The 14,944-nt window shown below is 36.7% G+C and overlaps 1 protein-coding gene across 4 annotated transcripts in view; it reads left to right on the top strand.

Annotated features, from left to right (window-relative positions):
• The window catches only part of BACH2 (BTB domain and CNC homolog 2), a 348,520-nt gene that overhangs the window by 232,081 nt on the left and 101,495 nt on the right, over window positions 1-14,944 (top strand). The gene's annotated exons all lie outside the window — the stretch shown is intronic.

Raw genomic sequence — 14,944 nt, 5'->3', positions numbered from 1 at the left:
CCATTAGCCTCAAAAGAGTAGAAGGCTCTCCAAACCCAACACTTCACTTAATTAATTACTTCATCTGAATACTTCCTTCTGGATTTTAAGAAGCACTCTCTGAAATATACAGTTAAGAGACAAAGCTGTTTTTATTAGTAAGTTCAGATAGTTACTACACTTTAGGAGGAATTAGTATATACAGCTTTTGACTTATATTGATGTCAGGCTGATTTTCAAGAACAGGTGTACAGTACTAAAAACTCTTTCCTATATATGTCTGGTTGTATTTTTGTTGTATTCAAATTGCTAGGTAAAAGAAGAAAAACGCAAGTGGAAGACTCTCCCCAGATCAGCAGGAACTGGATTGTGTTCAAGTCTTGGCAGAGTCAATTCAGCCTTTCATCTGTCCAAAGGAGATGTGTTGAAATCCCCCCACTGTTCTCAGGATTACTCAGACTTTATTTGAGTAGCTTGTTGATTTCTGGTCACGGCACTTTTAGAAAAGCAGTTGGAGAGAGGGAAAAATGTTGGGAAGACTAGCCAAATAATACAAAATAAGTTCTATGAAGGAAAATAACAGGGAAAAATTGTTTCATTTGGAGAAGAAAAAGTGAAGTTAATTTCTGTCTTCAGACACTTAAGGGTTTTTTGGTGAAGAAAATAACAGTTCAGCTATACTCTATGCCCACTAAGCACAAAACATGAGGAACTTGGCTTTTATTTCTTTTGGATACATTACATGGTGACAGAGTTCTACCAGTGTTCCCCAGGGATACCACAGTGAGATGTCTATTCCAAGATCTTTTGGATTCATTTGCCTAGGGTGGATAGGAGACCAAAGTAGGAAATCTTTCAAGGCTCCTTCAGCACTGTGATTGAGTTAATCTCCTACTTCCATAAATACTCTGAACAACTTTTGGATTATGATTATCAGATATGTTTTATAGTTTCTACCACCTGTTGCTATGACATGGGTAAATTTGAAGTTAGGATGTAGTACCTATCATGAGAACTTGGCTATAATTAGGATTACACAGTCCCCAAATCCTGGTATTAAATATAGGTGTCCTAGCCTTTCTGTCCTATAGGTTGTATGCATGATTTATGCCACACACATGTTCCACATCACATCTTAAAAGACTTTGGGCACTTGGCCTTTTCAAAAATGTTGCTCCTGAACATACCCTCTTGTCTTTCATATGATTAGCTTCCCCCCCTTGTACTCAATCTTTCCATTGGGATATAAAATATTTAATGTCACCCAATGAAAAAAACCTTTTGCCACACATTCCTGTAGCCCCTACCCTACTTTACTGCTCCCTTTCACACTGAGCGTTTTGTCTGTAGGCATGAGCTATCTCTGCTCCCTCACATAATCCTACTACTCATCCAAAAATATTCATGTCAAGGCCACCAATGTCCTTCTTGCCTCATCTTCCACAGCTTCTCAGCAGCATTCAACACAGTCAACCACTCACTTCTTCCTGAAACCCACTTTCTGGGCCTGCATGAGAGCACCACTTCCTGGATTGTTTGTTTTTGTTTTTTTCCAGTCACCATTGCTGTCTTCTCTGTTTAGTGTTCAAATTGGTGTGCCCTCAGGCACAATCCTTAACTTCACCTTTTCTCTCTCTGCACTTGCACTTGCTGTCTCCTCTGCTCCGAAAAGTTCATAGTACTGACTCCCCAGTTTATATCTCCAACTCTGATCTCTCCCGTGAATATCCAGCGCATATATCCAGTGGTATACTTGACATATCTGTTTGGATGCTTAATAATCATTTCAAAATTTACATATCAAAAGCAGAACTTAAATTCTCATTTTTTCACTAAATTGTCAAATAAAGATCATCAAACAGGGAAACAAATCCATGAGTAGAAATCACAAGCAACAAATAATATATTACCCCTTCCCCACCAAAGACTTTATGTGTTTGAATGATAAGACTTTTTTAAAAAAGCCTCCCTCTATATTTTAAAACACTTTTTAAAATAGAATACAAAAACAACCAGCAACAATAGGCTATCAGGATCACCAGACTTCTGAAAAAGAAGTGAAATGAAAAGAATTAATTGATTAACAAAAAAATTAGTGGATATGCTCATTTATAATTGATGAATTCATGAACAGGAAAATCAAACTAGTTTCATACAACGGAGCACAAATAAAAAAGAGATGGAAATGTAAGGAAGAGAGGTTAATAGTATAGAAGGCAGAATAAGAAGGCCTAGCATATGGTGATTCGGGGTCACAGAGGGAAAGAATATATAAGATGGTGGTGAGACAATGAAATTATGGTTGAGAATTTTCCAAATAAGATGAGAAATATGGATCCACAGTTAAAGGAAGCAGTAAGTACTAAGTAGACAAATACAAAAGGCATACATAACCTTTGACAATGAAGTAAGATTGCACGTCACTGAATACAGAGTTCTCTTAAAAGGAGCCATAGAGAAAACACAGAGTATACCCTCTACGGAATAATATTTAGGCTGACAGCAGACTTCTCAATGGTGACAACTTAAGTCAGGAACAGTGAAACAGTATTTTTAAGGTTCTGAGAATAATAAAATTGTGTACTCAGCAAAAATAACTTTCAAAAATGTGAGTGAAATACTATTTTCATAAGAAGAAAATCTAAGGGAGTTTACCACCAGCAGGCTTACATTGAAGGCAAAGGATATATTTCAGGAATAAGGACAAAGATAGTAAAAGAAAAAGTCTAAAATACAGGGAGAAATGATAAGCAAAGAAGTAGGTAAACCTATAGGTAAATGTAAACAAATATTAATGGTTTAAAATAACTATTAATGTCTAATATAGAGGAAAAAATAAACCAAAATAATGGGTAAAACTTCATGTACACAGGGAAGGAGATATCAGAGTTAGTATTATAAGGTCCTTTTATTGTTCTGAAGGAGATTACAATATTAATTTTAGAGTCCAAGAGAAACTACTAAAAGAATAGAAATAGTATATAACTTCCAAGCCACATTTTAAAAAATCAAGCAAAAATTAAAGCAAAAATAAAGCATAGAAAATAAAACAGTGTAAATAACAAAAGTAAGATTATAGGAACAAATACAAATATATTAGTAATCACAATTTATGTAAAGGGCCTGATCTTTCTAGCTAAAAGACAGATAGAGTAAAATTAAGTAAAAATAAAAGTTTAATTCATTGAAAAGTGTAACATTCCTAAAGTAGCCTCAAACTATATGAAACAAAAACTGATAAAACTTAGGGAAATTTCACATATTTCTCCCAAGTTATTGCTTGGTCAAGGAGACAACAAATAGTAAAGATACATAAAAGCTAGGCATCACAGTTAAATAGTTTGATTCATGGACATAAGAAATCTTCCACCAAACAATTAGGATACCTGTATTCTTCACAAGAAAGTTATAAGAATTGACCTTATACTATGCCACAAAACAAATGTCACCAGATTTCCAAGAATAACTGATAATAACTGCATTCTCTGATCATAGTACAATTAAACTAGAAGTCAATAACTAAAACATTAAATTCTCCAAATTTCCCCTTATATTTGGAAATTTGAAAACATTTCTAAATAACTCAATGATCAAAGATTTTACAATGGAAAATTTTAAGTACTTAGAATATAATGAAAATGAAAATATTACATATCAAAACTTGTGGGATGCAGTGAAAGTTGTACTTAGAGGAAAATTTATAGCCTCAAATGTTTTACCAAAAGAGAAAAAAGTAAAAATTAATAAACTAACTTTGAGAAGATAGCAAAAGGCAAAGGAAGGAGAAAGGAAGGAAGGAGAAATAAATATGACAACAGAAATTAATTAAATTGAAATTTAAAATATGAGATGGGGGATCAACAGAGCCAAAGCTGGTTCTGTGAATAGAGTTCAGAGTTTTGAAAAAAGTAAGTAGTAAATATTTTTGGTTCTGTGCAATATAGACTCTGTCACTCAACTTTGCCATTGTAGTGCAAAACAAACAGATGTAGCTCTGTTCCATCCAATAAAATTTTATTTACAAAACTGGTGAACAACCTATTTTGGCCTATGGATCATAATTTACTGACCACTGGACTAATGGTTAAGATTGATGCACAAAAAACAATGAAGTTTAGCAGAGTGGCTGGATATAAGATCAATATACAAAAATTAGTTGCCTTTTTATACACCAGTAACACAACAAAATAACTTCAAAAGTTCTTTATAATAAAATTTTCAAGGGCCTGGATCTAATAAACTTTGTGTAAACTCTGAAGAAATTTAAATATTGTTTAATCTGCCTCATTCTCAGACCAATGGTTTTCAAAATTTTGATTTCAGACCTCTTTATAGTCCAAAAAATTACTGAGAATAGCAAAGAGCTTTTGTTTATTTGGGTTTTATCAATCTATATTTGCTTTATTAAAAATTAAAAAGTGAACATTTATTTATTAATTTAAAACAATAACTGTGCTACATGTTAACATAAAAAACGTATCTTTATGAAAAAACTATGTCTTTCAAGACAAAAAATGAAAGAATGGCATTATTTTATATTTTTCCAAATCTCTTTAATGTCTAGCAAAACAGAAGATACTTGGATTCTAATATCTGTTTAAGTATTTAATATGTTGTTTTGGTTAAACTATATGAAGAAAATTATGTTTTACACAGATTGTAGTTGGGAAAGGCTTTAATAGCCTTTTCAAATAACTGTGAATACTCTTCTTTGACCCTACACCAAAATTTGATACGTGGTAACTTCCCACATGTTAATTGAAATACAGAATCTAAAACCAAATCAGTGACCCCACTCCATTGTATTAAAATTTATTGGCCTGCTTTTCATATTGTAGGGCTCTATTACCAAAGCATGATTTTTTAAAGGCCGTGATTGGTTATTTGGAAAATATTGGTTAACAGTTATACAGATCTTCAAAATGGTAGCACATTTTATTTGCAGTGTCCAAAAAATCACAGGTTAATATTACCAACAATCCCATCAGAAAAGTTTTTTAGTTTGGGGAAGCTGTCATGCTCACAGTAGCAGATACACACTTTGCAAAAATCTGATTTTTAGAAGTTTGCATTTTGTCATTAGCAAATTCTACCAGTGGTTTTCCTTGAAATGACAGCTCACTTTTTTCGTTTTCAAGAAAATATCTGCCAAATACCTAAATCTGAATAACTAGTTTTTCAGGCATTCTTTCGAGTAAAAATGATGTTCTATGAAAGTGGCTTGTTCAACTTGCAACTCAGACAATCCCACAAATGTTTTTCCTTGAGACAACAGTCATATCTCAGTATGCAGTAAAAGTATTATATGCGCATTTGTCAAAATATTAAAATGATGTGTACTCAAATGTTGAGATTTAATATAAATTTAATACAAATAATAATTCTTACTATTTGATCAATACATTCTTAAGTGAAATTAACATTTTATTTTACTGTATGGTAGTGAAGAACTAGTACAATTGGTTCCACTGTCTTGTTTCATGCTGAGGCACCAGCAGTTTTACCCACCATTATATTTGCACCATCAACTCAAATGCCAGCCTGTTAAAAAAAAAAAAATTAAAAGAAATAAAAATAAAAAAGAACATCTTAGTTTTATGCCTGTGGAAAAAACAAATAACATCTTAGTTTTATGACTTCATTTACTTTCTGAGAGGTTGTCGGGATCCCTAGGGATTCTATGAACCATACCTGAGATCATTTGCCATAGACTTTCATGTGGCTCTCTCCTAGATGTCATTCAGATCACAGTTTAAATGCCATGACTGCAAAGAGAACTGTAACTCCCTAACATATGACCCTACTTTGCTTTTATCATAGCACTTATCACTACTTCATAATTTATTATCTATTTATGTGTTTGTTATCTGTCTCCCTCAACTGGATATAAGACTTGAGAATGCAGGGACTTTGTCTGTCATGTTCAGTACAACGACTGTATCTCCAAAATCTAAAATAGTACTTGGAAACTAAGCACCCAGTAAATACTTAAGGAATGATTGAATCAGATTGAAATGATGCACAGGGAGCTCGGATTCTCTTCATTTCTTGTTCAGATTGCCTCATAGCTATAAATAGCTATTTTGTACCCTAGATTCTATGGATAATAATAGAAGGAACTTTTGAGTTTTGCTACATATGTTTTTAACTTAGTCCTTACAAACACCCTGAAGGCTGAGTATTATTTATCCCTTTTTACAAAAAAAAAAAGAAAAAACAGTCAACAAGAACTGTTCCAAACCTAAAGATAAGTGTTAGAGCCAAAAATTTAATTTGTATCCTTCAGCTTCCTCCCAGGTGAAACAGTAACTCAATGGATGCACATTAATACATAATCACAATTATTGCTCAGAGTGCCAAGGTTTCAAGAATTGGCTGCCAAATGATGAGGCAGTAGTCATTCAGAAAGTGTGTTTGTTAGAGGGAATTTTTAAAGTAATTAAAATTGAAACTCTGAAGTTATAACAAATGAGCAGCAGATTTTCAAAATTAACTTATTTGCACATTTTAGAAATGTTTACCTCAGTCTTCAATTCCCAAGAAACCATTGTATTTCTTCAGTCTCTTGCTCAGAAGTTCTTAGGATCTTTCATAGGAACTGTAGCAATGGCAAATGAGCATGAAGTTCTTAAGTTACATTCACACCAAAGATCTCTCCTTTACCCTGGTTCCTGGCTGGAACAAGTGTCCAATAATAGGTGATAACGTGCATATCAGCATGGAGACTTAAGCCTGAACCTAATCTCAGCTATTGTAACTTTACTTCATAGAATATGCCACAGAGAAGCTATGACCAAGTTTTATGGGTTACATAGAATCAGGAGTAGAACATGGAATACAAGTCAGCCCTCTTTTGATCTAGACAGATGGATGCTCTGTTTTAGGTTTTATGTGAAATCTTTAATACCAAGGAAAGATCTACCAGCAGACTTTCAAGGAAGCTCCTAGATTAGCCATTGTAGACACCATAAAGAACTTGGACAGTCAGTTCCCTAGGATTGTGTTTGCTAGCCCTAAGATCTAGAACTTTTAAAAACTAAAGTGTCAGTGTTTCATCCTAGTTCTATTTTTAAAATGTGCTAGTGGAAACTCAGGGCCAGCTTTCTTGCAGGGGTTAGTGGTGTGACTCTACAGTAGCCATTCGTTCACAGGGCCTTTCTTTTCCACCTGTGTGAAAGTTCACAATTATCCATTAACTTCATTCACCTTCAGTTAAAATATAAATACTTCTGGCAACTTCAGGAGAGATTTGAAGTCACTCACAGCTTTCCAAAAAATTAACTTAAACTCTAAACACACAGAGGTACACAGTGAATAAACTATAGTCAGAAGAACAAAGAAAAAATGTAAGTGATTCTGAAAAATGGGAATCGGGGAGAGATCTGTCAGCAAAGGAACACAGATGTCTAGGAGACAGAGGGAGGAAAAGCAGAATGTCTTAGGAAAAGCCTTTGCCTGAGTCTTTTTTGGAGAGGACCATGGATGTACCAGTGTAGTTCTAGCTGACATTGGATTCTCACCAGCAATAGGAAAGGAACCTCCCTATCTAGTACAAATCAGTTCCCCTGTAGGCCTCTCCCACTGCCCTAAGCCAGGAACTTCCCCGAGACACCTAGAGGATAATGATTCCTAGAAATAAATACTTTGTTCAGTTGGTCTAGGCCTGGCCTTGGCTTCTGGTAATGACTTGTTTGGTCTAATATCTGCAGAGTATACAAAGGGATATTCTAATACATTGTTCTGTTGAAGTTTTTAACCCAAATTCCCCAGAGGGCTGTCTCACCCATATGTTCATCCCCACCAGCAACACAATGTCTATGGTTTGTGATATAAAATGTCAGGAAACCTCTTTCTATGCATGTAGTCCCATTCCCAATGGATACCCACCATGAAGAGTTATCACTCTAGCATTTATCAAATAAGTTATTCTCAGAATACCTGGGTGGAACAGTCAGTTGGGCATTCAACTCTTGGTTTCTGCTCAGGTCATGGCCTCAGGGTTGTGGGATCAAGCCCTGAAATGGCTGCACACTTAGCACACATCTGCTTAGGGTTCTCTCTCCTTTTCCTTCTGTCCTTCCCCTTGACAAGCTTGCTCATGCTCGCGCTCTCTCTCTCTCAAATAATCTTTGGGGGAAAAAAGTATAAAAAATTTCTTCTCTCCATAGTATCTCCTTCTCTTGAGACTTTAATCCATTGTGGAGTTCTTGTTCATCTTTTTTTTTTTTTTCATCTTTAATATCTGTTGGAATCCTTGCCAGGGCATAAAGGGTCTCTAGCTTCTGAAATGGAAACACCAAGTCATAAAATTGTAGGGCTGCCCCCAGGCTGGCAGTATATAGCTAATAGCACAGACTGTCCCTTTCTGGAGATGCAAATGGTCAGGGTCATAGTTTCATATAAATATTAAAAAGCTTAGTTATGAGATACTCAGATTTTCTTAATTTCCATTAATAATCAATCTTAAGCTTGGGGCACCTGGGTGGCTTAGTTAGTCAAGTTTGCCTTCAGCCCAAGTGATGATCCTAGAGTCCTGGGATAAAGCCCCATGGGCTCCCTGGTCAGTGGGGAGCCTGCTTCTGCCTACTTTTCTGCCTAATTGTTTTCTCTCTCTCCCTCACCTCCCCCCCGTCAAATAAATAAAATCTTTTTTAAAAAATCATCAGCATCCCAAAGCTCAATTGTAGATCTAATTGGAAAGATTCTAATTCCTCTGCTCAATCCATTTCTGAATGCCCATAAAGTTCATCTTTTTCAAAAAGTCCTCTCTATAGGTCAGTGGAGAAAATATCCAAAATAGCCCGTTGAAACAGTTTCTGGCAGCCTCTTCTAAAGTATCTTCTCTGTCGGTATCACTCATAGGGCCACTCAGAAAAGTCTGATGCTCTTTTTCCCCACATTTCTCCTTAGAAGTTTGAAAATAGCTACTAAAAAAATAAAATAGCTACTGTATCTTCATATTCATCTTTGTATATCTAGCATCAAGCTAGGGAAAATATAGAGACCCACAAATATTAGTTGATTCTTCTTTGCAAATTTGAGTTGATCTTTCTCTTTTCATTCTCTTAAATAACTCCCACTTTGTCATTTAGAATTCAGCTTAGACATTGTCACTGCTGGGAAGGCTCCCATCTGTGCTTCATGACATGCTGAAATACCCTTGCAACATGTCTTATGATGTGGTATCTAATTTGCCTGATTAACCACTATGTTATACATTCCAGAGGCTTATTTGGGTTTTTTGGGGTTTTTTTTAATTTTTATTTAAATTCTAGTAAGTTAACATACAGTGCAATATTGATTTCAGGAGTAGAATTCAGTGATTCATCACTTACGTACAACACCCAATGTTCATCACAAGCACCTTCGTTAATACCCGTCACCCATCCAGCTCATCCTCTGTCTGCTTCCCTCCATAAACCTTCACTTTGTTCTCTATCATTTATGGAGGCTTATTTGTGTTTCTGAATTAGCTCCTATCTAAGTGCTGGCATAGTAAATGTTTCCTGGATGGGTAAATAACTGAATCTTTCCATCTGTCCAAAGTTCCACACTAACTTTGCTCTTCTTTGAGTATTGTAGTTTGTCTATTTCTGGGCACCCATAACTACATCAGTGTGTTGATTTATGTAGTTTGAGCAGCTAGTTATAGAGCAGGGGCTCCCACTGCAGTTAACAATAATTCTAGAACAAAGCTGGGACGCCTGGGTGGCTCCGTGGTTGAGCATCTGCCTTTGGCTCAGGTCATGATCCCGGGGTCCTGGAATCAAGCCCTGCATCAGGCTCCCTGTGGGGAGCCTGTTTCTCCCTCTGCCCATGTCTCTGCCTCTCTGTGTGTCTCTCATGAATAAATAAATAAAACCTTTTTAAATAAATAAATAAAATCTTTTTTAAAAATTCTAGAGCAAAGCTTTAGCTCTTTGGGTTGTGGGTAGGATACTTGAGAAGGCACAAGACAATAATACTTCACTTTGGGTCTTTATTTCCTGTTTTGAGGATTACATTGAGATAAAAGGAGTATCTGTGATCACAGTGGAGCAAGGGAGCAAGTATGAGCAATGTGTTGATGATTTTTAAGTGACAAAAGCTTAAAACACCATAGGAGTGACTAAAGATCAAAAAAAAAAAAAAAAGATAGGGGCACCTGGGTGACATAGCCAGTTAAGCCTCAGACTCTTGGTTTCAGCTCAGGTTGAGATCGCAGGATCGTTAGATTGAGCCCTGCTCCATGCTTAGGGTGGCGTCGGCTTAAGACTTTCTCTCCCTCTCCCTCTGCTACTCCCCTCTGTCACTCTCTCTCTCAAATAAATGAATCTTTAAAAAAAAAGAAAAAGAAAAAGTCCGGAGATACTGGAGCATTAAATGCTGATTTTTAATGCTTCATTAAACAGCAAAATAATGAGATAAACACAACTGTGTACTTAGAAATATTAATCTTAGAAAGTATGCAAAAGAAGTTTTTCACAGTGGATATCTATCTCTTACATCATTATCCTTCTTAGTGTTTTTTAATGTGATTATATTCCCATGGGTCTGAGAAGCTATTGTTATTGGGTAATGTGATATTTGAAGTAACCAAAAGAATTTGGTGGACCCACTGACCTGCTTTTGACTTCTGAGAAATACAACTTAACTATCTCAAATTCCACAACATTTGTCCTGGGCTTATGGCAAAGATTATTTTATCTGAATTGTGGAAGGTTGCCTGTCTATTTCTTCAGTGGAAGCAACATGTTGCATATAAAGGATGTCTACAGATGTTAGATTTGTGATCTTTTCCCCTCTTTCTAATTTGAAACACATTGTGTACATATGTTAATCTCTTTTCTTTCCAGAAGGACTCATCCTCATGGATTCCAGCCCACACCTCATGCTATGATAGGGCCCTTCCCCAGAGAGATGCTTAGTTCCCAAACAGCTTAAAGAAGGTTTACACACCCTATCCACATGCTCCACAATAGAAATTTGCTCTGGAGAGTCTAGTGATCCACTTTAGACTTAAATAATTTGGAATCCAGGCTCTTACGAGAGTCCAAGGGAAAAAATCTGAATTGGCTACCTAGACAGGAAGAAAAATTCATCTGTGCAGTCAGATTATATGAACCTGTTAACATCTTCCTTCCTGCACATAAACTTGCTTATTCATTCATTCAACCCACATGAGCTTACTCCCTGGGTGATCTCACCCAGTACTGTGGCTTTGAAATACCATCTCTACACTAATGCCTCCCAAATGTGTATCTCTAGAATCAGCCCTGCCCTCAGTCTCATGCTGTGCATTCAGCTGCTTACATAATATCTCCAAACGGCTGTCTAATAAGGCTGTGCTCCTACATAGCACATCCGGAAGTAATCCTTGTTCTCCCCTCATCCTCTCTACACCCAATCCTCCCCCAGGTCTCTCATTTCAGTAGGTGACATCTCTATTCATCTGGTCACTTAAGCTGAAATCCTCAAAGTCATCCTTTAAAAAAAAAGATTTAAAAAAAAACAAAAAAAAATAAAAAATAAAAAAATAAAAAAAAAGATTTTATTTGTTTATTCATGAGAGAAACAGAGAAAGAAGCAAAGACATGGGCAGAGGAAGAAGCAGGCTCCCTGTAGGGAGCCTGATAGAGGACTCTATCCCAGGACCCTGGGATCACGCCCTGAGCCAAAGGCAGATGCTCAACCACTGAGCCACTCAGGTGCTCCTTCAAAGTCATCCTTAACACATTCTCTCACATCCCACATCCAGTCCATTTGCAAAGTCCATGTGCCAAATCCAGCCACTTGTCCCCACCTCTTCTGCTCCCTTCCTACTCTAATCCACTGTCATTACTCAGCTAGATGGCTGAGAGCCTCTCAACTTGCTTCTAGACTGACCCCACAACAACCCATCATCCACATAAAAACCAAAGTTGTCTTTTCAAAATTTAAATCAGATCCCTGACTACTGTGGCTTCCCATAACACTTAGAATAAAACCCAGACTCCCACCCTGAATTGCCTCACTGTCCTGACTGCTTCAGCAGCCTTCTCTGGCCACTATCCTCTAGGGAGTCTGGATTTTGGCTAGTTGTTTACCAGGAAGGCTCTTCTCCTCGATACGTACCCACTTTATACCGTCATTGATTTAGAATCTGCTTAAATGAGACTTCCCATGGGTACCTTCTCTAAAACAGCACCTCAGTTCTCAATTTTCTTTTTTTTGAGGGAGAGACACAGGCAGAGGGAGAAGCAGGCTCCATGCAGGGAGCCCGACGTGGGACTCGATCCCAGGACTCCAGGATCACAACCTGAGCCAAAGGCTTAACCACTGAGCCACCCAGGCATCCCAGTTCTCAGATTTCATCCTTCATTTGTCTTGCTCTGCCTTGCTTTGTTTTCTCTCACATTTTATGGTTCTACTTGTTTGTGTATTGCCATCTACCCCAGTACATTCTGCTAGGGTAGATGGCACAGCACAGCTTGACAGCACAGCTTTGCAGGGTTCATTGCTGTATTCTCGGGCACCTAGGCTAGTGCATGACATCATCTACTGTACATAGTAGGCACTGAGCCCATATTGATTGAGTGAATTAAACACTTATTGAGGGGCATCTGGGTGGCTCAGTCGGTTGAGCATCAGCTCTGGGTTTTGGCTCAGGTCATAATCTCATGGGTTGTGAGCTCAAGTCCAAAGTTAGGGTTCCTGCTCAGCAGGGAGTCTGCTTGGGAGATTTCTCTCCTTCTGCCCCTCCCCCTACTCATTCTCAAGAGTGCTCTCTCTCTCTCAAATAGGTGAACGAATCTTTAAAAAAAACTTATCAAGCAGCCAACTTTGTTTCAGGCATTATGCTACAGGAAAAGAAAAAAGAAAAAAACAACATGGCTTCTGTCCTTGAGGGACTTGTCCTGGGTAGCAGAGACAGATGCATGAGCAATTCTGTGATTGTGATATGGCTGTGCATTGGGGAAGCTCAAGCAAGAATCTCCTAACTGTGCCTGCAGGGGTCATGAAGGTAACTGGAGTAACTGACATTGGAGATTAGTCTTGAAGGATGAGCAGGTGTTTGCCAGACAGAGAGGAGAGGGAAGGACACTTCATATGTGGAAACAACACATACAACAGCATGGAGCTGTAATACAAAGATTTTGAATATGGCCAACTTCTGAGAGAGATGTGTGAGATGAGTTTGTGTAGATGAGCTGCCAAGAAACAATCATTTATTTTAATCCTAGCCCCCAAACATTATCCTCTTCTGGAGTTTTCCCCTTCAGTAACACACCCAATTCAAGCAATTGTTTACATGAAATTCTCAGTCATCTAAAACTATTCATTCTGTCACGCTCTGTATCCAATCCATTAGCAGATCCCATCAGCTCTACCCTCTAATTATATGCCAAATCCAGTTCTAGTCACTACCTCTTCCATAGTCCAAACCATCATTATTGTTCCCTTAGACAACTGCAAGAGCCTCCCAACAAGCCTCCTTGCTTCTCTTCTGACCCCAAAATGACCCACCTTCCTACAAAAACCAACATTGTCATTGTGAAAGCTTTTAAATTAAAACTGGAAGAGCAACTTAGGTCAGTATCACCTAAATGGGTTCTTATGAAAGAGTCTAAATATATATGCTTTTAGTAGAGGAATGAAATCCTCTTGATGTCAAAGTTTGTATCTTTTTTATATTTGTATGCCTTGTCCTAATGGTTCTGTAGTATTATGGTATGTGATTACATATTCATGTTTGGGGTTTTTCCCTTAACAGTGGAAAGACAGAGAATCCTTCATGTGCATCTGTGTTCTCACATTATCCAGAACTGTGGCTGGCATTGGTCAACACACCAAGAATGTCTGTGAAAGAATTATTCTTCATATTACAGCAGACTCACTGCTGGATTCCTTTAATGATCTTCCCTACCTCCTTTAAAATGATGGATTTCCCAAAGTTTATTTTATATATAGTGGTTAGGTAAACATCTATTACCTAAAACCAACCTGATCTAAGTAAGTTTCTTTTATCAGTATCCAAGAGATGCAGCTAAAGCAATGATCAGAAGAAAAGTCATGGCCCACAAATACTTATTTTGGTAAGTAAGAAAAATATAAGTAGATGAATTAAGCATCCCACTTAGAAAGTTAGAAAAAGAACAGTAACACAAACCTAAGAAAAACATCAGGAAAAAAATAATAAAATTAAAGCATGAATTCAGAAATTGAAAAATGAATTATTAAATGCAAATATCACACTTGAAAACAACAAAATAGAAGAAGCTTTGGCTAACTTGACTAATAAGTAAAATAAGATGAATATAAAGTATTATTTTAGAGGAAATATGGTTTCCTTTACTGAACTTTTTATAAATAAATTTGAAAACCCAGATGAAATGCATAATTATCTAAGAAAATATAGTTTAATCACCCTGACTGCAAAAGAGAAGGAAAATCCATCAGAACAACTACCATAGAAGAACACTAATGTTAAATTCTAAATAAAATATTAACAAACAGGGTCTGGCAGCATTTTGAAAGAACCGTGTACCATGACCTAATGAGGTTTATTCCAGAGGTGCAAGAATGATACAGTATTGGGAAATCTTTTAATATAATTCATCATTTTTTAAATTTACTGGATTAGTAGATGTTTATAGAAAACTCATTCATAAATGCTGCAAATATATTGATGTAATTCAGTATCAATTTTTCATTAAAAACACTTTATAAAATAGGACGTAATGAACGCCTCTTTAACATGATAAAATATATGTATCTCACCCAGAATTGAGTGTCATGTTTGATAGAGAAACACTTAGAAGCCATATTATGCCAAAAAGAATGAAGACAAGGGTGTTCATTGTTATAACTATTCTTTAACATTGTTCTGAATGCACTGGCCAGTGCAGTACAAGAGAAAGAAGCTGGAAGCATTAAAAGGCAAAAGGAGGAGGTTGAACTAATGTTTATATTAATTTGCAGATGATATGATCATATACTTGGATTA

This window comes from Vulpes vulpes, chromosome 1 (genome assembly GCF_048418805.1).
Source record: "Vulpes vulpes isolate BD-2025 chromosome 1, VulVul3, whole genome shotgun sequence".
Taxonomy (NCBI): Eukaryota; Metazoa; Chordata; class Mammalia; order Carnivora; family Canidae; genus Vulpes; species Vulpes vulpes.
Note: the sequence above shows the minus strand (reverse complement) of the source record. Positions and strands in the feature narration are given on the sequence as shown.